Source organism: Salmo trutta, chromosome 16 (genome assembly GCF_901001165.1).
Source record: "Salmo trutta chromosome 16, fSalTru1.1, whole genome shotgun sequence".
Classification (NCBI taxonomy): domain Eukaryota; kingdom Metazoa; phylum Chordata; class Actinopteri; order Salmoniformes; family Salmonidae; genus Salmo; species Salmo trutta.
Window position 1 is genome coordinate 42,184,653 of NC_042972.1, and position 23,516 is coordinate 42,208,168.

At 42.7% G+C, this 23,516-nt stretch overlaps 1 protein-coding gene across 6 annotated transcripts in view; it reads right to left on the reverse strand.

Annotated features, from left to right (window-relative positions):
* Positions 1-23,516, reverse strand: part of LOC115150772 (membrane-associated guanylate kinase, WW and PDZ domain-containing protein 1) — a 201,634-nt gene that overhangs the window by 86,234 nt on the left and 91,884 nt on the right. The window lies entirely within an intron of this gene.

Consider the following 23,516-nt stretch of genomic DNA (forward strand, 5'->3'; position numbering starts at 1 on the left):
GGAAGTATTAATACTCCTTAACTTACTCCACATTTTGTTGTGTTACAGCCTGAATTCAAAATGGATTCATTCATTTTTTCTCTCTCACACAATACCCCATAAGTAAAAACATGTTTTTAGATTTTTTAGCAGATTTATTGAAAATTAAATAAAGAAATATCTCATTTACATAAGTATTCACACCCCTGAGTCAATAATTTGTAGAAGCACCTTTGGCAGTGGTTGCAGCTTTGAGTCTTTCTGGGTAAGTCTCTAAGAGCATTCCACACCTGGATTGCGCAACATTTGCCCATTATTCTTTTCAAAAATTCTTCAAGCTCTGTCAAGTTGGTTGTTGATCATTGCTAGACAACCATTTTCAGGTCTTGCAATAGATTTTCAAGTAGATTTAAGTCAAAACTGTAATTCGGGCACTCAGGAACATTCTCTGTTTTCTTGGTAAGTAACTACAGTGTATATTTGGCCTTGTGTTATAGGTTATTGTCCTGCTGAAAGGTGAATTCATCTCCCAGTGTCTGGTGGAAAGCAGACAGAACCAGGTTTTCCTCTGAGATTTTACCTGTACTTAGCACAATTCCATTTATTTTTTATCCTGAAAAGCTCCCAGTCCTTAATGATTACACGCATACCCATAACATTATGCAGCCACCACTAAGCCTGAAAATACAGAGAATTGTACTCAGTAATGTGTTGTATTGGATTTGGCCCAAACCTAACACTTTGTATTCAGGACAAAAACTTCATTGCTTTGCCACATTTGTATTACTTTAGTGCCTTGTTGCCAACAGGATGCAAGTTTTGGAATATTTTATTCTGTACAGGCTTTCTTCTTTTCACTCTTTCAATTAGGTTAGTATTGTGGAGTCACTACAATGTTGTTGATCCATCCTCAGTTTTCTCCTAACACAGTCATTCACCTCTGTAACTGTTTTAAAGTCACCATGCTCAAAGGGATATTCAATTACTGTTTTTATTTTAATTTTACCCATCTACCAATAGGTGCCCTTCTTTGCGAGGCATTGGAAAACCTCCCGGGTCTTTGTGGTTAAATCTGTGTTTGAAATTCAGGCCATAACACAACAAAATGTGGGGAAAAGTCAAGGGGTGGGAATACTTTCTGAAAGCACTGTACGTTCTAACCACAATCTTTGAATGGTTGGATGCTGCTGAGCCTTTTTTTGGCCTTATCGGTCCAACAAAGAGTCTGCTGGTGAATTAAAACCACCAGATTGCGTTGCCATGGAAACAGTGTGTGCGCATCACTGTGCAGGACTACTCTGCTGGTAAATAAAGCTAGAGGCCTCTAATACAGTGATTAAGGTAGCAAGCCTAGCACAGACTTCTAGCACACTGCTCTGAGTGTACTGCAATGAAGGCTACTGCACTCATCCATCCAGTCATGCGAGACCCTACCTCACCACATCTCCTCTCCTGCTGTGACAGATACCCGTCATCAGTGCCTCCACTGTGCTAAAGTTAATGGCCTTTCCTCAAACTCATCCTGTTCTTCTCTGTCCTCTGGCTTTTGGGCCCAGTCACAGGAAAGTGTCAATTGCTTTGATGCTCTGAGATTTGTCCCTGCATGAATGATAACATTTTCCCCCGTTGAAAACCTCCTTCTCTGGAAGTAAAGTCTGGCTTTGGCCCACCCTCTCCCATCCAGGCATATCATTGTGTCTTAACCCCTAAAACAGTTTACTCAGGCCAATGGATAGTCTTAGACACAAACAAACTGGACAGTTCCAGCAGCAGTCTGACCTCCATGACAGACCCGCAGCTAGCCTGCCAGTCGGTGGAGGCTGGCACCACCATCAGCACTCCAAGATCCAACCAACAGAAGACATACGAGGGCTAGGGAGGAGAGGGCCAAGGGAACAAGAGAAGTGAGAATCTTCATAGAGGCATTGTATTGGACATGGGATATGGCATTTTTCACATCCAAATCAATTCAGTTGAATTGACAAGACAGTACGGGAGCTACTGTGGAACAGGGGGCAGATTTAATCTAGCATACAGACAGTTATCCAGTGGGTACTAGTCTAAATTCAGCGAGACAAGACAAAGGGCTAACAGTAGCGACCTGGCTGGTGAATCACGGTCCTGCTCTGCGTTGCCTCCAGTAACATCCAGTAGGCATTACATAACAACTCAATGAGTTATGAATCTCTTGCTCTCGCAGGCTAACCTGATGGAAAAGATCCTTCAGAGAAGAACAAAATACATTCTTCAAAACAAGACAGGACTGAATGCTTGTGATAACACAGGGCCTTAAGACTGAAGCTTGATTTACTAATTGATACCTACTGTACATTAAAAGGGAATGCAATACCTTAGACACATGCCAAAGGTCATCCATCCTATGCTGCACTGTGGTGAGCAATCACTAAATGCTGACCGATACTGACTGAAGATTAGAGCCACACCAATATGGGGAGGCAATAGTCACTGATTACCGATATGTTGTTTTTAGAGGTGGAAAAACTTTTTTTCCCAAAAAATTGGGCTCCAAAGGATTAACAGACACTCTAACCCGGACTACACTGGGTCAGTTGTGCGCCTCCAGTCACAGCCGGTTATGACAGAGCCTGGGATCAAACCCGGGTCTGTTAGTGACGCCTCAAGCACTACGATACAGTGCCTTAGACCGCTGCTCCACTCGGGAGGCCCGACCATCGGGTTCTTGGTCACCTCCCTGACCAAGGCCCTTCTCCCCCGACTGCTCAGCTTGGCCGGGCAGCCAACTCTAGGATGAGTCTTGGTGGTTCCAAACTTCTTCCATTTAAGAATAATGGAGGCCACTATGTTCTTGAGGACCTTCAATGGTGCAGACTTTCCTGTCTTGGAGCTCTACGGACAATTCCTTCAACCTCAAGGTTTGGTTTTTGCTCTGACATGCACTGTCAACTGTGGGACCTTATATAGACAGGTGTGTGCCTTTCCAAATCATGTTGAATAAATTGAATTTACCACATGTGGACTCCAATCAAGTTGTAGAAACATCTCAAGGATGATCAATGGAAACAGGATGCACCCGAGCTCAATTTCGAGTCTCATAGCAAAGGGTCTAAATACTTATGTAAATAAGTTATCCGTTTTAGATTTTTAATACAGTACCAGTCAAAAGTTTGTAGTGTGCAAAGCTGTCAGGGTGGCTACTTTGAAGAATCTAAAATATAAAGTATATTTTGATTTGTTTAACACTTTTTTGGTTACTACATGATCCCATGTGTTATTTTATAGTTGTGATGTTTTTACTATTATTCTACAATGTAGAAAATAGTAGAATTAAAGAAAATCCCTTGAATGAGTAGGTATGTCCAAACTTTTGACTGGTACTGTGCATTTGGTCAAATATGTTTTCACTTTGCTGTGCATTTGGTAAAACCTGTTTCACTATGTCATTATGGGGTAGTGTGTGTAGATTAATGAGGATTTTTATTTATTTAATCCATTTTAGAATAAGGCTGTAAAGTAACAAAATGTGGGAAAAATTCAAAGGGTCTAAATACTTTCAGATGGCACTGTAATATCGGCGCATTATCTGTGGAATAAAGACAGATACAAATATTTCTATGAAAGGATAATATCGTCCGATAATATCGGTCAACCGATTTATCTGTCAGGCTCTACTGAAGATGATATCAAACGGCAAACAGGAGCACAAACAAACAGGTACATTCACATACTCAACATACTGTGTGTATACATGTGCACACACACACACACCTCTAGAAAGTGCTTGTTCAGCTGACTTCATGAGTCATTGACCGCAGAGAGCCCAGTGTGAGATGAGCGGTAGCACCACGTCCTTGAGCTAATCACTAATGGCCTAAATCATTTGTCTGCTGCTAGAAGACAAGGGCAGCCAGCATCTCTCAGAGTATGTATCTCAGCTGGTAGGGACAGTCCATTGGCATCACTACATTATGGGAAGACAGGACAGTCTGTACAGTAGCATGACAACAAAGGGATTGGCCAGCTGACATGGCCTGCTATGTAAGACCAGGTCAACCTACTGTTAGTCTCTGTCTGACATCAAGCTGCTACTCTACTGAGGATCCTACAACAGGGTCAGTATGCCAGTAGAGCTAATACGCTAGCTAGACTAGCTTCCTTGATCCACACCTTAATAGTACACACCCTAACAAACCTGGCCCAGATAATGGCCCATTCAGCTGTATCGCTGAGATATCATCAATAAACCCAAAACCTTCATCACGACAAAACCCAGCTTCAGGTCAGCATGTCACCACCATCCTCTCCTTAACTCCATAGTCCCAGGCTGCCAGGCCCAACAAACCACACTGGAGAGAAATAGGGGTAATAGTGAGAGGCAACAGTTGGTCCCTTAAATCCCTCCTCAAAAAGATAATTAGTGAATATATTTCCTCCAAACAGAGCCCTACTCGCAGAGATTTCCTTAAAGCCCCCCAACAGTGGGTAGGGTTTTAGTATGGACACACAACTATAGTATCCTCTGTCTCGTCTGGCTGAGCCACCATGTACTAGTGTTGAATGCAGAAATGGCTAATTATACAATGAACTCTTCAGCATGTTCATCTCAAACTTTGCTCTGCTAAGTGTGTCCTCCGGATAGCCTAATGATGCAGGGTTAATCACAGGCTCATTCATCACTTAAAGGAGCAGCAGTGGGATAGAGCTAGGCTACATGGAGGATGCATACCTTGACCCTAACCACTGGTCCTAGATCAGATATATTTCACTACCCGTGATTGCTAAGGTTAGGATCAGGGATAATCTGATACTAGATCAAGGCTTTCATTACCAGCAGCTGAAATCTCCCTCAGCGTTAGTCTCCGCTGGGACCCCAAATGATACTGTTATTTAATGAGAGAGAGTTCTCACTACGCTAAAGGCATGGTCATCAGGGCTCCCAGGCAATAAACATTCTCCTGGTACTGACTTACCTCATAACTGCCTGCCTGTTACTCACCATTCTGACAAACAGAACATGCACCCCGTTCATGAAAATGTCTCGCTCCTACAGACAGTGAGTCGCATGGCTTGTTATATCAAGCAGGCATTCAGTTACTGTTCGAGTGAACGTTAGAATGGGCAGCAGTTCCAATATCTCAGAAACGTCCGGCCTCATAGAATAGTGCAACAAACAAAAAAACATCCTGTCAGCGGCAGATTAGTGGGCAAAAACAGCTTGTTGATGAGAGGTCGAAGGAGAATGGCAAGAATCGTGCAAGTTAACAGGCGGGGCCACAAACAGGCAAATAACGGCACAGTACAACAGTGGTGTGCAGAACGACATCTGGGAACGCACAAATCATCAGTCCTGGTCACAGATGGGCTATTGCAGCAGACAACCACACCGGGTTCCACTCCTATCAGCTAATAACAAGAACAAGTGGCTCCAGCGGGCACGTGATCACCAACACTGGACAATTGAGAAGTGGAAAAACATTGCCTGATCCGACGAATCCCAGTTCCTGTTGTGTCATGCTGATGGCAGAGTCAGGATTTGGCATAAGCAGCACGAGTCCATGGCCCCATCCTGCCTGGTGTCAACGGTACAGGTGTAATGGTGTGGGGAATTCCTGGCACACGTTAGGTCCCTTGATAACAATTGAGCAACATTTACATGCCCTGAATAGTTCAGGCTGTTCTGGAGTCAAAGGGGCGAGGGGTGGCGGGATGGGGGTCCGAGTTGGTACCAGATGGGTGTACCTAATAAACTGGCCTTGCAGTATATGGTCTCAACACTGAATGACAAAACATGCACCATACTTATTGAATTATTGAGATAGTGATAAGCACATTGTGAATAATTGTACTACTCTCTTCGTCCCCATTCCTCTAGGCCTGTCTCTGTCTCTCTACTTACATCTCTCGGCTCAACACTGCCCTCTGCGTTCCACTTCATTAGGCCTCTCTTGCATCACCACTGGGCCCCGTCGCCATGGCAACGCCAGTGGAATTAGCATGCATACTGCGGTGGTGACAGATAGCGAGCCTGGTCTGCTGCCCCCAGCTGGACCACTGGAAAACTACAAACACATCAGGCCACGTCAGGACTGCTGTAGCGTTCCTGATACACAGTTTTCCTAATGAGTTTCTGGAACAACTCTAATGAATTTCTGTTAAAGTATCAGGTGCACACTACTACCTCCACTGAAAATGGATCATTGTATAGCTGACCTGAAACCACACACAAAGAGATAATAATATCATTGTTCATTCCACTACATATGTTCACAGCCACACACCTTTCACCAGGGGTGATTAATCAAGAGACAGGCAAAGGGAACACAGCCCTATAATCAAATATTCTATAAGGATCTAAGGGATTAAGCGAGTGTAACACTGCCCCCCCCACACACACACATTTTATCTACACCCAATGGCAAAATGTGTAGAATTGGGGGGGGGGGGGGGGGGGGGGTACACAGACCCGCGAGCCACTGCGGCCATCGTGATTTCAGATGTTTTGTGGCCCTCACCCCCATCAAAGATGCCCATCCCTGGTCTACACTGAAACACACAACAAATGGCTGCTGATATACACAGCTGTATTTTTTGATGGATTTGTTTATTCTGTTGGGAAAAATGTAGTCATAGAATGTCACCTTAAATCCAAGACCTGGGATGGAGAGAGAGAGGGATTATCATTTCTAGTTTAAATGACTTATTGCTTAACTGAGGCCATGGGCACACAACACCGGCCTTGGATCAGCAGATGAGGAATGGCAAACGTGACAGAGTAATTTATAGGTCGCTATCAATAAACGTCACAATACATTGCAGAGTGTTCGATTTGGCTGCTCGGGGGAGGTGACCCCCAGCTCCGCAAAAAAACATTGACAACTATAGCACATGCTGTTTTCAAGGGATTGGTAAATAAATGTTAGAACTGCTTTGTTTTAATATCATCACTATCATCAGAGTTATACAGCTTTTTATTGATCAAATAATTTCAGATATGTGAGGGTTGCCTATTCATTTGGCATATAGCTAGATAGTCAGAGTTCTGACATCACCACTATAGATGCAAGAAAATCAAACAATATTTGCATATAGCCATCTAGTTTATCCCCTGAAAGTTAGCTTGTTAACTAGCCTTATTGACATGATCTGTTATTAGCTAACCAATTTGTCCATCAATCAATGTAGCCTTGCAATCATGTCAGTCAGCAGCAATTGTGATTAAACACTCAAAAACAATGTTAAAAAAGGGGATAATGTTAGCCAACTTCGCTAGGTAAGCCTACGTTGGTTGGGGGAAAAAATACATTAGGTCTCCTTACCACTATGTTTAGCCAACTGTACAACGTTTCTACCAGTAGCTTGCAAAGAAAACATTATCAGCTAACAGTACATCTGCAAATGCACCCTTTTGATGCTTGACAGGCAGAGCGCCCACAAAGGATGGAAAATTAACCTAAACCACTTACACTTTTCAGGAATAGTTCCCTTTTATATCACTCAAATATCCAATTAACGGTGGCAAATATTGAAAGATATCATCAGGCTAGCTTCACGTATCTGAAATGACATGATCAATTGCTTACATCAGCCGGAAGCTGTTGCTGGTATTTGACAGTGGAGAAGGAGTGCATGGCAGTCAAGTGGTCTCTGCATTAGTTCAGGTACTGTTTCCTTGGCAGGAATTTCTCATTAGAGATGGACCACGGTGCTCTGCAGTGGATGGACAGGATACAGGACTCCAATGCCCGCATCTCCCACTGGTACCTTCCCATGCAGCCATACAGGTTCACCATCAGCTATGTCCCGGGAAAGGACAATACCACGGCTGACTTCCTTTCCTGCTGGCCCGCCAGCTGGAAACTAGAGGGGTGGTGTGTGACGGCTGCACCGCGAGCTAAACAGTAAAAACCACTGCCTAACAAATATCCTTTTCATTTTATGCACATTAACACTCACTTTGCACTATACACAAAATGGGTTCTATTTTCGGCTGGCGTTAAGACGGCGCTAGTGTCAAACACATGTTAGTTTGCAATTCCGCCATGTAAAAACTGGCGCACTGGCATTTTCCATTCTTAACGCCAGGTTCAGCAATTCACCTGTCATATATCAGCTCGCTTGTGCTCAGATGGGCGGGGTGGTAATATTTGAGGTGTGTCCCTAAAAACATGATCCAAAGTGCTAATTTCATGCAGCACTAATAGAGATATTTAAGACCAACCAAAATATTTTGGGGATTTATGTGCATGAAACAAGAGTAGCCTAAATTGTTTTTTTTTGCTTTTGGTGCCTGTATACTTAACACACACACACACACACACACACACAAATCGGAAAAACATTCGTTATATATATATATATATATATATATATAATGACTTCATCAAATAACACTTTCACGATGCATCAGTGATATGGCAGGAGATGTTTTGAAACAATTACTGCTTCACATACAAGCCAGTGAATTCTATGTGTTACAACTGGATGAGTCAACAGACGTGTCGGGCCTGGCGCAACTCCTGGTATATGTCTGTTACGTTTATGGGGGGTCAATTAAGGAAGACATCCTCTTCTGCAAACCACTGGAAACCAGGACAACAGGAGAGGATATTTTTAAAGTACTGGACAGCTTTGCGATATCAAATGGACTTTGGTGGTGTTGGCATCTGTACTGATGGCGCAAAAGCCATGACAGGGAGACATAGTGGAGTGGTAACACGCATGCAAGCAGTTGCTCCCGACGCCACTTGGGTACACTGCAGCATCCACCGAGAGGCTCTTGCTGCCAAGGGAATGTCTGACAGCTTGAAAGATGTTTGTGAAAATGGTTAACTTTGTTAAAGCAAGGCCCCTTAACTCTCGTGTATTTTCTGCACTATGCAATACTATGGGCAGCGACCATGTAACGCTTTTACAACATACAGAAGCGCGCTGGTTATCAAGGGGCAAAGTATTGACACGTTTAAAAAAAATAGAGGAACAAGCTTAAAGTTTTCTACCCTGACCATCATTTTCACTTCACCGACCTCTTGCATGATGATGAGTTTCTCACACGACTGGCCTATCTGGGTGATGTTTTTTCTTGCCTGAATGATCTGAATCTAGGATTACAGGGACTCTCCGCAACTATATTCAATGTGCGGGACAAAATTGAGGCTATGATTAAGAAGTTGGAGCTCTTCTCTGTCTGCATTAACAAGGACAATGCACAGGTCTTTCCATCATTGTATGATTTTTTTGTGTGCAAATGAACTTAAGCTTACGGACAATGTCAAATGTGATATAGTGAAGCACCCGAATGAGTTGGGTGCACAATTGCGCAGGTACTTTCCCGAAACAGATGAGACAAACAACTGGATTCGTTATCCCTTTCATGCCCTGCCTGCAGTCCACTTACCGATATCTGAACAAGAGAGCCTCATTGAAATTGCAAAAAGCGGTTCTGTGAAAATTGCATTTAATCAGAAGCCACTGCCAGATTTCTGGATTATCCTGCTTTGGCAAATCACGCTGTTAAGACACTGATGGCCTTTGCAACCACGTACCTATGTGAGAGTGGATTCTCGGCCCTCACTAGCATGAAAACTAAATACAGGCACAGACTGTGTGTGGAAAATGATTTAAGACTGAGACTCTCTCCAATACAACCCAACATTGCAGATTTATGAGCATCCTTTCAAGCACACCCTTCTCATTAACCTGTAGTGAGTTATTCACAATTTTCGATGGACAAATAAAGGTTTTATATGTAAGATGGTTAAATAAAGAGCAACATTATTTATTATTATTATTTGTGCCCTGGTCCTATAAGAGCTCTTTGTCACTTCCCACGAGCCGGGTTGTGACGACAACTCACACTCATTCTTATGTTTAATAAATGTATCCTATAGTGTGTGTGTGTGTGTGTGTGTGTGTGTGTGGCAGGCTTACAATGATGGCAAAAAACAACATTTGAGAGTGCGCTGACCCTGGTGCTAGAGGGGGTACGCAGCTGGAGGTTGAATGTTTGGAGGGGTACGGGACTATAAAAAGTTTGGGAACCACTGGTCTAGACTGTCAATAAAGGGTTTGGCTCCTGAGACCACTTGGAAATACATCTTAATCACCAAAGCTTTATTAAAATATCAAGTTTGAGAGGAGTAAAACCGTGAGCTGACATTCCTTTGTTTATCTATGCATTGTATGCAAGCCCACATTATTTTAGCCATGCAGGTCTCGTTTTGGATGTGCATAAAATGCTCCATAGTCTATGTTGTTTTAATATTAAATGCACAAGGGGAGTAATTTTGGTGCCTGTAAGTGTGACATTGCCTATTTAAAACAAGTTGTTTCATTTGGTTTAGAATTTGATTACAACTATTTGTTCTCTTTTTAGGCCTTATCAATAATTAATTTAATCTTGCTTATTAAATGCAATTTCCAATAGGCATAGTGAATTCCAAGAATAACAAAAAAAAATTAAGTCTCAACAGCCAATTATTTCAGGATATCAGTAACAACATCCACCAGTATTTCAGTTCTCAAACCATAGCACCATTTGCTATTGAAGCCATGCAATTACTTAGAACAATGTGGACTGCAAATAAGTTGAAGTTAATGTATTTAGCAAAGATGGTATAGGTCTACATTTTGTTATTTAATTTCTGTAAGCCATTTAACAAACTATTACAGACTAACATTGGATTTTTAGTTGATTCCAAGGCAATACATAAAAGACCGTAAATACATAAACTGAAACACCCATATGTTTTGCCATGCAGCACGTTCTGATAGGCCCTTAAAGCGCCCAACCCTCGACACACCCACAACTTGTTTATTCATCAAAACACAGCACTTTTGCTTCAACGTAGCAAGTGCGCGGATAACTGTGATAGTGAAAATAGTACAAATATTTCTGACACACTCCTGAACCTATAGCGCTACCGCCTGCGCTTAGATTTACCATCGCGTACGGTTTGTTAAAATAGAGCCCAATATATAAATGACGACGTGACAGAGATTGTTTCTTATATCCCACATATATAATTTTGTTGCAGAAATACAGTTTAACATTTGCCATCATTCTTTCTCAATAACCAGGTTTCCACCCAACCACTTCATGCGGATGAATTAGCTGATGCATGAAAAAAGTCACGACCGTGCAGATGGAAACAGTATATGCCAGTACAATTTTATAAATGCCGACAGACAATTTGTTCGTTTGACATGGTGGGATCTTTTTGTGTGTACAATTCATCATGTGAGAGATTACGCTGGAAATGCCTTTACACGGAACCCAAACCAGCTGCGCGCGTGCGCCATCGTGCATACATTTAATTTGTCCCTCTACACCAAATGCGACCACAACACGCAGGTTAAAATATCAAAACAAACTCTGAACCAATTACATTAATTTGGGGACAGGTCGAAAAGCATTAAACATTTATGGCTTAAGGACAACAAAGTCAAGGTATTGGAGTGGCCATCACAAAGCCCTGACCTCAATCCTATAGAAAATTTGTTGGCAGACTGAAAATGCGTGTGCGAGGGAGGAGGCCTACAGTTACACCAGCTCTGTCAGGAGGAACGGGCCAAAATTCACCCAGCTTATTGTGGGAAGCTTGTGGAAGGCTACCTGAAACGTTTGACCCAAGTTAAACAATTTAAAGGCAATGCTACCAAATACTAATCGAGTGTATGTAAACTTCTGACCCACTGGGAATGTGATGAAAGAAATAAAAGCTGAAAGAAATAATTCTCTTTACTTTTATTCTGACATTTCACATTCTTAAAATAAAGTGGTGATCCTAACTGACCTAAAACGGGATTTTTACTAGGATTAAAATGTCAGGAATTGTGAAAAACTGAGTTTAAATGTATTTGGTTAAGGTGTATGCGAATTGGAGTACGTCTGGGGATTCTGGGATGATGGTGTTGATTTGAGCCATGACCAGCCTTTTAAAGCATTTCATGGCTACAGATGTGATTGCTATGGGGCGGTAGTCATGTATGCAGGTTACTTTGGCGTTCTTAGACACAGGGACTATCGTGGTCTGCTTGAAACATGTAGGTATTACAGACTGGGTCAGGGAGAGGTTGAAAATGTCAGTGTAGACACTTGCCAGCTGGTCAGCACATGCTATGAGTGCCTGAATGTTGACCTGTTTAAAGGTCTTACTCACATCGGCTACGGAGAGCATGATCACACAGTCATCAGGAACAGCTGATGCTGTCATGTATGGTTCAGTGTTGCTTGCCTCAAAGCGAGCATAGAAACGATTTAGCTCATCTTGTAGGCTTGCGTCACTGGGCAGCTCGCTGCTGGGTTTCCCTTTGTAATCCGTGATAGTTTGCAAGCCCTGCCGCATCCGACGAGTGTCAGAGCAGGTGTAGTAGGATTCGATCTTAGTCATGTATTGACGCTTTGCTTGTTTGATGGTTCATCAGAAGGCGTAGTGTGATTTCTTATAAGCGTCCGGATTAGTGCCCCGCTCCTTGAAAGCGGCAGCTCTAGCCTTTACCTAAGTGCGGATGTTGCTTGTAATCCATGGCTTCTGGTTGGGATATGTAGGTACGGTCACTGTGGGGACGACGTTGTCAATGCACTTTTTAATGAAGCCGATGACTGATGTGGTATACTCCTCAATGCCATCGGATGAATTCCAGAACATATTCCAGTCTGTGCTAGCAAAACAGTCCTGTTATTTAGCATCCGCTTAATCAGACCACTTCTGTATTGAGTCACTGGTACTTCCTGTTTGAGTTTTTGTACTTCCTGTTTGTACTTCCTAATTTTAGTTTTTGTTGGTATGCAGGAACCAGGAGGATAGAGTTATAGTCAAATTTGCCAAATGGAGGGCGAGGGAGAGCTTTGTACACGTCTCTGTGTGAGGAGTGAAGGTAATCTAGAGTTTATTTTTTCGTGCAGTTGCACGTGACATGCTGGTGGAAATTACTGTAGGTAAAATGGATTTCAGTTTTCCTGCATTAAAGTCCCCGGCCACTAGGAGTGCTGACTCTGGATGTCCATTTTCTAGTTTGCTTGTGGCCTTATACAGCTTGTTGTGTGTGGTCTTAGTGCCAGCATCGGTTTGTGGTGGTAAATAGACAGCTACGAAGAATATAGATGAAAACTCTATGTAAATAGTGTGGTCTACAGCTTATCATGAGGTACTTGAACTCAGGCGAGCAAATCTTGAGTCTTCCTTAATATTAGATATTGCACACCAAATGATGTTGACAAAGAGACGCACACCATTTCCATCTTGCCATTTCCATCTTGCCGATGCATGGAAAACCCAGCTAACTGAATATTATCCATGTCCTTGTTCAGCCACAACTCGGTGAAACATAGGATATTACAGTTTTTAATGTCCCGTTGATAGGATGGTCTTGAACGGAGATCATCCAGTTTATTCTCCAGGTATTGCACATTCGCCAGTAGAATGGAGGGTAAAGGCGGATTATCCCATCGCCAATGCAGTCTTGCCAGGCATCCGGCTCTTCGACCTCTGTAACGGCATCTCCTATTCATACGGATGACTGGGATTTCTCACCTCATCATCCAGTTTGAGGTGAGAAATCACTGTTCTGATGTCCAGAAGCTCTTTTCAGTCATAAGAAACGAAAAAACACAAAATAGCACAATTGGTCAGGAACCCGTAAAACAGCAGCCACCCCCTCCTGTGACATTCTCACCTATAGGTTGAGAATGGAGGGTTGTTGGAAGGGTCGGAGGGTCATTGGTAAATGCCAACCCTCTGTTCACCCCGGGGGAACTCTTTTTCCCTTGATGAGTTTAAAATAGCTAAGTACAGATACACATTGATATTGTGTACTGTTATTGCTAAAATAATGCGTGTACTTAAACATGATCAGTAGATCTAAATGTTATATATCATTATTGTCTGTACATGAACTTGATGGTTTGCACACTTGCCTTGGAACAGAGTATGGAACCCCTTCTAGTCTCTGTGTAACGTTCCTTCTTGGGAGTTAATTTTTGGTTTATGTATGTTCTGTTCCTGCACTTTAGATCTTAGTTATTTTTTAAGTTGAGACTTTATAGGACAGTCCGTTTTTTTTCCATTCCAGGGAACGTACCCCTTTTGTCTATTTTAAAGCATATATTGTTATGCCTAATCAGTTGTATCTTGTTGCCTGTTATGTCATCCCTGACAGTACAGTATAGATTGATTGGTGGGTGGGGTTATTCTGGAAGTAATTAACTCTCAATCATACAGCCCTCCTTACTGAGAGGTCCCATTAAGACCTAGTGCGGCATTCCTCTCCTATGACAGCAACACTGATTGGCTCCCAGATTTAAACCAGGTCCCCAGGCTACAGGGGCCACTGCCAAGAGAGATATATAAAGAAAGAGAGCGAGGGAGGAAGAAAAAGGCAAGGACACAGGGGGAGGGAGAAGAGGAGGACATAACTTCAAGGAGAGGTAGAAGAGACAGAAACTGAGAAAATTAGAGAGAAGTAAAGAGTTAGTGAGAGCATTGTGCCAGCTCAGCATGTATGGCCTTGGTCTGTCTGAGGGGAGAAATTAAGACTGAAGCTGGTCGGAAAGGCTCTCTCAGTTCACGGGTACACACACACAATTGACTGTGAAGGTTCTCTGAGATAATGATCTTTCACACTGTATCACATGCATGGACTGTGACTACACAAGCACACGTTACCGTGGGTGTGTGAATAATGCAGATATTCAGTGATCACATTCTTCATTGGGTAGGTATGCTGATATGACTGGTCCAAACACCCACGGTGTGAAGATCACAGGTGTGATACCTTGATTTTTCCTGTTTAGCATCTCCTTGGAAGAAATTACATAAGGCTTATTGTTTCCTGGCACTTCACTCCCTCCCTCTCAACCTGTTCCACTCCCACCCTCCCTCCTTCCTTCCTTCCTTCCCTCTGTTCTGTTTCTCTTTATTGGGTAAATAAGCTACTGCTGAGGTTGAATTAAAGGCTGTTTGATAAAGCTCCCCAGTCCACATTGTGATAATATTGGAGCCTACTGGGCTCTGCTCCCTGTGGTCCAGACACAGGGGCGATAGAGATAGAGACAGACAGCGAGAGAAACCCTGTGATCACTCTGCAGAAGCATCATTCAACCTCTTTGTCCGTCTCCTGATGTCCAACTGTTCTGCACTGATCTTCATCATGGATTCATACACACTTCTCATTGACCACGAGAGATGATTTATTTGACTAATCAAATCACAGTCTCCCAAGTCATGTGTATAGTCAGTGGAGTTTAGTTAGTAAATCACATTGTATTGGTCACATACACATATTTACCAGATGTTATTGCGGGCGTAGCGAAATGCTTGTGTTTCTAGCTCTAACAGTGCAGTAATATATAAAACAGTAATCTCTAACAATTTTACAACACACACAAATCTAAAGTACCAGTTTTCAGCACTGCCACTAGGTGGCAGATGTCAGTCAACATCACCTAGACGTGTACCTACTCTGACTAAGACATCAGTGCAGTGCGGTAATCACAGGCCTCTAGCCTCCTTAATTAACCTCCCTGATTATAATGATTATGTTCACCACAACAGACACACAGATCAAATAGTCAGGTCAGCTTTGAGATGATCTAAAGCACAAGACAAAGATGGAATTACCACTTCTGAGACCACCACGTTACAGCCTTGATCCCAAGGTTAGAAAAACAGGACATTGGTTCATGTTGATGATATCAAGGACCTGCTACAATAGACCCACAATCATCCTTCCCCTCCTATCCTTTTGAACCTTGCCCAAGCGTTACACTGGGCATACCTCCTTATATAGTATCCTATTAATCCCAAATCTCTCTTCTTCCCTTTCCTCAAGCACACCTCTCACATCAACCGTCCCTCCAACTGTACTTCTCTTATCAATTCCCTCCCCTCCACCCTCTTCCTCTGACCCTTGGAGCGGGCACAACTGACCCAGTTTCCTGCCCCTGTGACGGTGCTGCTGAGTCAGAGATGGCCAGGATGTTAAACAACACACACACCCGGGTCGATGGAGAGACATTATCCACATCACAAACCCACATTTATACACTTCACATCTACTCTACAGTCAAATGTTTGTTACACACACACACACACACACACACACACACACACTTTCCAAGCTGTACAGCAGCATAGGCTAAGGGAATAGTGGCATAATGAGAAGAGACATGGAAATAACAAGAGGAGGGAGAGACACACACACACACACACACACACACACACACACGCAGGCGCATCCTATGCCACACTTCTTGTATAACAGATCCTCTCCATCAACCCAAAACTACTGCAGTCATTGGCCTGCTCAGCAACATCCTCCATCTCCCAGGGAGCAGGAACAATGATCCTGATCAGAACAGTCCTGCAGATGCTCCATCAAAACTTCTCCATCTCCACAGACTGGTAGAGCCACATTAGCGCTCAGCTCCGCTATTCGTCAGGCTCACCACACACACTGACACTGACTGGGAGTGTGTGTGTCATGTCTGTTACCATGCAGAGTCAACCCTCTCTCTCCCACAGCAGTGCTCTTCTGACTGTGGAACAGTCAGTGCCAGTTAGTTACGGGCTGATTCTGGGTCAGTGCCAGAGAACAAGCGTGCGGCATGGCCAGCTTCACAGACAACGAAGACTGATCTCAGACCAGCAGGGGGAGTCTAATTACAGTTTTTCTCAATCACGTAAAAGCATTTTCTGGAACAATGTTGTTGATTTTAAAAACAGGATCAATAAGACAGAGCTGCTGGTTTATTGCAAAACAGTAAATGCATTTTCAGAATGTAGTTGCCTTCTCCAAACAAATACATTTTTAACTAGGCAAGTCAGTTAAGAACAAATTCTTATTTACAATGACAGCCGACCCCGGACGACGCTGTGCCAATTGTGCGCCACCCTATGAGACTCCCAATCACGGCCAGATGTGATACAGCCTGGATTTGAACCAGGGATTGTAGTGATGGCTCTTGCACTGAGATGCAGTGCCTTAGACTGCTGCGCCACTCAGGAGCCCAACATGTATCAACTAGGGTCTAAGCTAAGATGCATGTGAATCTGTGTTTTTTGCTAATTGATGTTAAAGGTAAAAAAATTGCAATGTATTATAAACTTTTTTTTTGTTGAAATTATGAAATAGACTACATCATCCAAAATTATATGGACACCGCCTCATCAAACATCGCAACCCAAAATCATGGCCGTTAATAGGGATTTGGTCCCCCATTTGCTACAATAACAGCCTCCACTCTTCGGGGAAGGCTTTCCACTAGATGTTGGAACATTGCTGCGGGGACTTGCTTCCATTCAGCCATAAGAGCATTAGTGAGGTCTGGCACTGATGTTGGGTGATTAGGTCTGGCTCTAAGTCTGTTTTTAAATTTATCCCAAAGGTTTTTGATGGGGTTGAGGTCAGGGCTCTGTGCATGCCAGTCAAGTTCTTCCACGCAGATCTCAACAAACTATTTATGTATGGATTTCGCTTTGTGCACGGGGGCATTGTCATGCTGAAACAGGAAAGGGCCTTCGCCAAACTGCTGCCACAAAGCTGGAAGTACAGAATTGTCTAAAATGTAAATTGTATGCTGTAGTGTTAATATTTCCCTTCACTGAAACTGAGGGGCCTAGCCCGAACCATAGAAAATAGCCCCAGACCATCATTCCTCCTCGACCAAACTTTACAGTTGGCACTATGCATTGGGGCAGGTAGCGTTCTCCTGGCATCCCCCAAACCCAGATTCGTCTGTCGGAATCCCAGATGGTGAAGCGTGATTCATCACTCCAGAGAACACGTTTCCACTGCTCCAGAGTCCAATGGTGGCGAGCTTCAAACCCCTCCAGCCGACGCTTGGCATTGCGCATGGTGAACTTAGGCTTGTGTGTGGCTGCTCAGCCAAAGAAACCCATTTCATTAAGCTCTCGATGAACAGTTCTTGTGCTGACGTTGCTTCCAGAGGCAGTTTGGAACTCAGTAGTGAGTGTTGCAACTGAGGACAGACGATTTTTACATGCTTCACGCTTGGCGGTCCCGTTCTGTGATCTTGTGTGGCCTACCACTTCACGTTGTTGCTCCTAGATGTTTCCACTTCACAATAAAAGCACTTACAGTTGACCGGGGCAGCTTTAGCAGGGCAGAAATTTGACCAACTGACTCATTGGAAAAGTGGCATCCTATGACGGCGCTACGTTGAAAGTAACTGAGCTCTTCAGTAAGGCCATTCTACTGCCAATGTTTGTCTATGGAGATTGCTTGGCTATGTGCTCGATTTTATACACCTGTCAGCAACGGGTGTAGGTGAAATAGCCAAATCCACTAATTTGAAGGGGTGTCCACATACTTTTGTATATACAGTGGGGCAAAAAAGTATTTAGTCAGCCACCAATTGTGCAAGTTCTCCCACTTAAAAAGATGAGAGAGGCCTGTAATTTTCATCATAGGTACACGTCAACTATGACAGACAAAATGAGAAAAAAATGTCCAGAAAAATCACATTGTAGGATTTTTAATGAATTTATTTGCAAATTATGGTGGAAAATAAGTATTTTATATTTTATCCCAGGACCCACTATTTCACATTAGATGTTTTGTTTATTGACATAGACTATACTAAATACAACACCAGCTTGATTTTGTTTAATTTGAGGGACCTAGGGAAATGTCGTTTTGAAGCTCATTTCATGTAATTCCAAGTAGATCAACAAGACTCATTAGAGTCCCCTGGATCAATGAATTGGAAAATTGTCAGGTTCAAAGAAATTACGCCAAAAATATGTAAAATAAGTCAGGCTGCTCGGTTGACACACTGTCAATTGAGACATTTTGTGACTAACCTTATTACCAAAACAAGATAAATGGCATAAAAAAACGATGGAAAAAGACATTGGAGCACCTTAAATTATTTTACGGGCAGAAAACCCAATTAATCGTCATTGTTCATTGAAGTTAATGGGTCACTGTTCTTAGTAAACAGATCGAGAAAACTGTGTTTGAAAAAATACAATGGTATATTTCAAAGAACAAGTTAACTACGGACCTTCAGCATGCATATTGGGAAGGGCACTCAACTTGTACTGCACCGACTCAGATGACTGATGATTGACTAAAATACATAAATAATAAGATGATAGTTGGAACTGTATTGTTAGATTTCAGTGCATCATTTGATGTTAATGATCATAATTTGTTATTGAAAAAACAAACTTGTTATGGCTTTATATCAACTGCCATCACATGGTTGGAGAGTTACTTATCCAATAGAACACAGATAATATTATTCAATGGAAGCTTATTTAACATAAGACATGTACAGTGTGTACAATTGTAACATTTCCCCAAATGTCATTCCACTACCAAATATGTTTTAACATAATTTATATGAACCCTCAATGTAATTATACATATTCTCTTTTACAGCAATTGATTTGATTGGGCTCCCGAGTGGCGCAGCGGTCTAAAGCACTGTATCTCAGTGTTAGAAGCGTCACTACAGACCCTGGTTCAATTCCAGGCTGTATCACAATCGGATGTGATTGGGAGTCCCATAGGGCGGCGAACAATTGGCCCAGCGTCTTCTGGGTTAAGGGTTGGCTGGGGTAGGCTGTCATTGTAAATAAGAAATTGTTCTTAACTGACTTGCCTAGTTAAATAAAAAGACACCATCAATAAAATTGATAGCGACAGAGCCACACATTGTATAAGATTACTTCCTAAGCAAAGTACAATTTCTTTGACTCCTTGTAGCTCAGCTTCTGGATATCATAGAGACAAACCATCATAGTCACGTCTTCCTCTAGCATTTTACCACTTGTTTCTAGCCTAAAAAAGCTTTGTGGATTTATGCGATGTTTTATACCGGTATAAACAATTGCGAATAGTAAAAAAAATATATATATATCAAATCAAGGGGTCAAGCATCAACCCACGAAATGTTGGTGCCCCATATGGGCAGAGCACCCCCTAGGTTGGGAAGCCCTGGTTGAGTAGACTTTCTATTGGTGCACTGAAACACAATCCACAATAGAAATAAAGAAATGTGAATACAATGGAGGAACACAACTAATAGAAATGTATAGGCCTCAATCCACACTAAAGCTAAGCTCTAAAGAGGAAGGTCACACTGTTGGAGATGATGACTTAAGAGTTGGGCCGGGACGATACCAGTATTGCAATATCTTTTCCATGGCAAAAATGAAAACACAAAGCAGAACAAACTCTACAGTCCTTTAAAAACCTGCTGTATGTAAAATATTGTGTGCTTTAGCTTGGGAAAAAAACTAAAATGTGACTGGATGACAACAATGTTAGTTTCCAACATTAGGGCTGCTTTCCTATAGAAGTAAAATCTGCTTTGTGTTGTGTTTCCTTGCCACGATATTAACGAGTATCACAATACTGGTATCGTCCTGTCCCTACTTAGTAGTAACCCAAAGTTACTGTACTTAGAAGTAACCCAACTCCATTCTCTGCATGTTTCCACAATATTGTAAATAATAAAACATTTGACAGTTCCAATAGCCTAGATCTTTCCTTATTGTACATGGTATGACCCTGATTGGGTGATTTAGAATTTCGTGCAGTAGTAATTACTGATTGCCGGAAACAGTGAACACAATTGCACACATTTATCTTCTGATTGAAAAATGTGTTCATATTCTGTGAACAAAATACTTAAGTGAATTTTGTATTCACTGATGATATTTGTATTTCAAGCTTTGCAAAAGGTGGTCAGGTACAAAAGCAAGAAAACTATCCTGTAAATGTTTTTAAGCATTTGATCATTGATGTCCTGCTATAGATGCGTTTCAACACAGATCTCAAAATTGCTTGTAATCGATTGAGAAAAACTAACAAATCACAGCAATCGATGGAGTTAATTGTGTGTGTGTGGTAAAATGAAACCCTGCGACACTTTGTAACATGGCAGGGCTCCTCTCCTAATCTCCATCATTCATTCATGTGATCTCACTGTGACTAAATGCTTTCATGGTGAGAACACACTCTACTCATCCATACCAGAGACCAAGGCAGTTACCATTCGGCAGAATCAATAGCCTTGGTTTCTCAAATGATTGCCTCGCCTGGTTCACCAACTACTTCTCCGATAGAGTTCAGTGTGTCAAATCGGAGGGCCTGTTGTCAGGGCCTCTGGCAGTCTCTATGGAGGTGCCACAGGGTTCAATTCTTGGGCCGACTCTTTTCTCTGTATATATCAATGATGTCGCTTTTGCTGCTGGTGAGTCTCTGATCCACCTCTACGCAGACGACACCATTCTGTATACTTCTGGCCCTTCTTTGGACACTCTGTTAACTACCCTCCAGACGAGCTTCAATGCCATACAACTCTCCTTCCGTGGCCTCCAACTGCTCTTAAATACAAGTAAAACTAAATGCATGCTCTTCAACCGATCGCTGCCTGCACCTGCCCGCCCGTCCAGCAACACTACTCTGGACGGTTCTGACTTAGAATATGTGGACAACTACAAATACCTAGGTGTCTGGTTAGACTGTAAACTCTCCTTCCAGACTCACATCAAACATCTCCAATCCAAAGTTAAATCTAGAATCGGCTTCCTATTTCGAAACAAAGCATCTTTCACTCATGCTGCCAAACATACCCTCGTAAAACTGACCATCCTACCGATCCTCGAATTTGGCGATGTCATTTACAAAATAGCCTCCAATACCCTACTCAACAAACTGGATGCAGTCTATCACAGTGCCATCCGTTTTGTCACCAAAGCTGCATATACTACCCACCACTGCGACCTGTACGCTCTCGTTGGCTGGCCCTCGCTTCATACTCGTCGCCAAACCCACTGGCTCCAGGTCATCTACAAGACCCTGCTAGGTAAAGTTCCCCCTTATCTCAGCTCACTGGTCACCATAGCAGCACCCACCTGTAGCACGCACTCCAGCAGGTATATCTCTCTGGTCACCCCCAAAGCCAATTCCTCCTTCGGCCGCCTCTCCTTCCAGTTCTCTGCTGCCAATGATTGGAACGAACTACAAAAATCTCTAAAACTGGAAACACTTATCTCCCTCACTAGCTTTAAGCACCAGCTGTCAGAGCAGCTCACAGATTACTGCACATGTACATAGCCCATCTATAATTTAGCCCAAACAACTACCTCTTCCCCTACTGTATTTATTTATTTTGCTGCTTTGCACCCCATTATTTCTATTTCTACTTTGCACTTTCTTCCACTGCAAATCTACCATTCCAGTGTTTTACTTGCTATATTGTATTTACTTCGCCACCATGGCATTTTTTGCCTTTACCTCCCTTATCTCACCTCATTTGCTCACTTTGTATATAGACTTATTTTTCTACTATATTATTGACTGTATGTTTGTTTTACTCCATGTGTAACTCTGTTGTTGTATGTGTCAAAGTGCTTGCTTTATCTTGGCCAGGTCGCAATTGTAAATGAGAAATTGTTCTCAACTTGCCTACCTGGTTAAATAAAGGTGAAATAAATAAAATACAAATTAAGTGATGAGAAAGTAGATGATTCTCTACCAGAAAATACATATGGACAAACTAAAGAGGGATAACATAAACTATGTGTCCTTTTTTCTCTGTGTGTGTGCGCATTTGTGCGTATGTCAGTGGTAGGGAGAACGCAGCTGCTAGCATGATGAGTGCGGTAAAGCGCACCGACCGAGAGCAACTGAATTTAGTCAAATGTTGCTGAAGAAAACAGGATGGTTTTGTAACTGCTTTTTCATGGTCTGATGAGAACAGTTGAAGTAAGGCACACGCAGCAAATAATGACATTCTTGACATCTTTCCACACTGCTGCAGAGCCCAGAAAGAGACACCAGCTTCCCCGTTCAGCTCTCCTGCATGCAACTGAGCTCAGTGAACTTTACACAAACCGGGCCAGAGCAAATTCCAGACAGGGGATAAGCAAGCTGGAAATGAGAGCCATGTAAACACTAATCTGGACAGGTCCTGCTGAAATGGGGGAGAGGAAGAGGAAGAGAGGAGAGCTGGAGCAATGATGCTGGCCTGGGTGGAGAAGTGGAAAGACAGGGCCACACAGGCACGTGAACACACACAACCAGATACTGGACATGCACACACAGTGCCTTCAGAAAGTACCCCTTGACTTTTTCCACATTTTGTTGTGTTACAAAGTGGGATTAAAATGGATTTAAATTAAAAAACCTGGACCCGTACAAATCAGCTGGGCTAGACAATCTGGACCCTCTCTTTCTAAAACTATCCACCGCCATTGTTGCAACCCCTATTACCAGCCTGTTCAACCTTTCTTTCGTATTGTCCGAGATCCCTAAACATTGGAAAGCTGCCGCGGTCATCCCCCTCTTCAAAGGGGGTGACACTCTAGACCCAAACTGCTATAGACCTATATCTATCCTGCCTCTCTAAAGTCTTCGAAAGCCAAGTTAATAAACAGATCACTGACCATTTCGAATCCCACCGTACATTCTCCGCTGTGCAATCCGAGCCGGTCACGGGTGCACCTCAGCCACGCTCAAGGTCCTAAACGATATCATAACCGCCATCGATAAAAGACAGTACTGTGCAGCCATCTTCATCGACC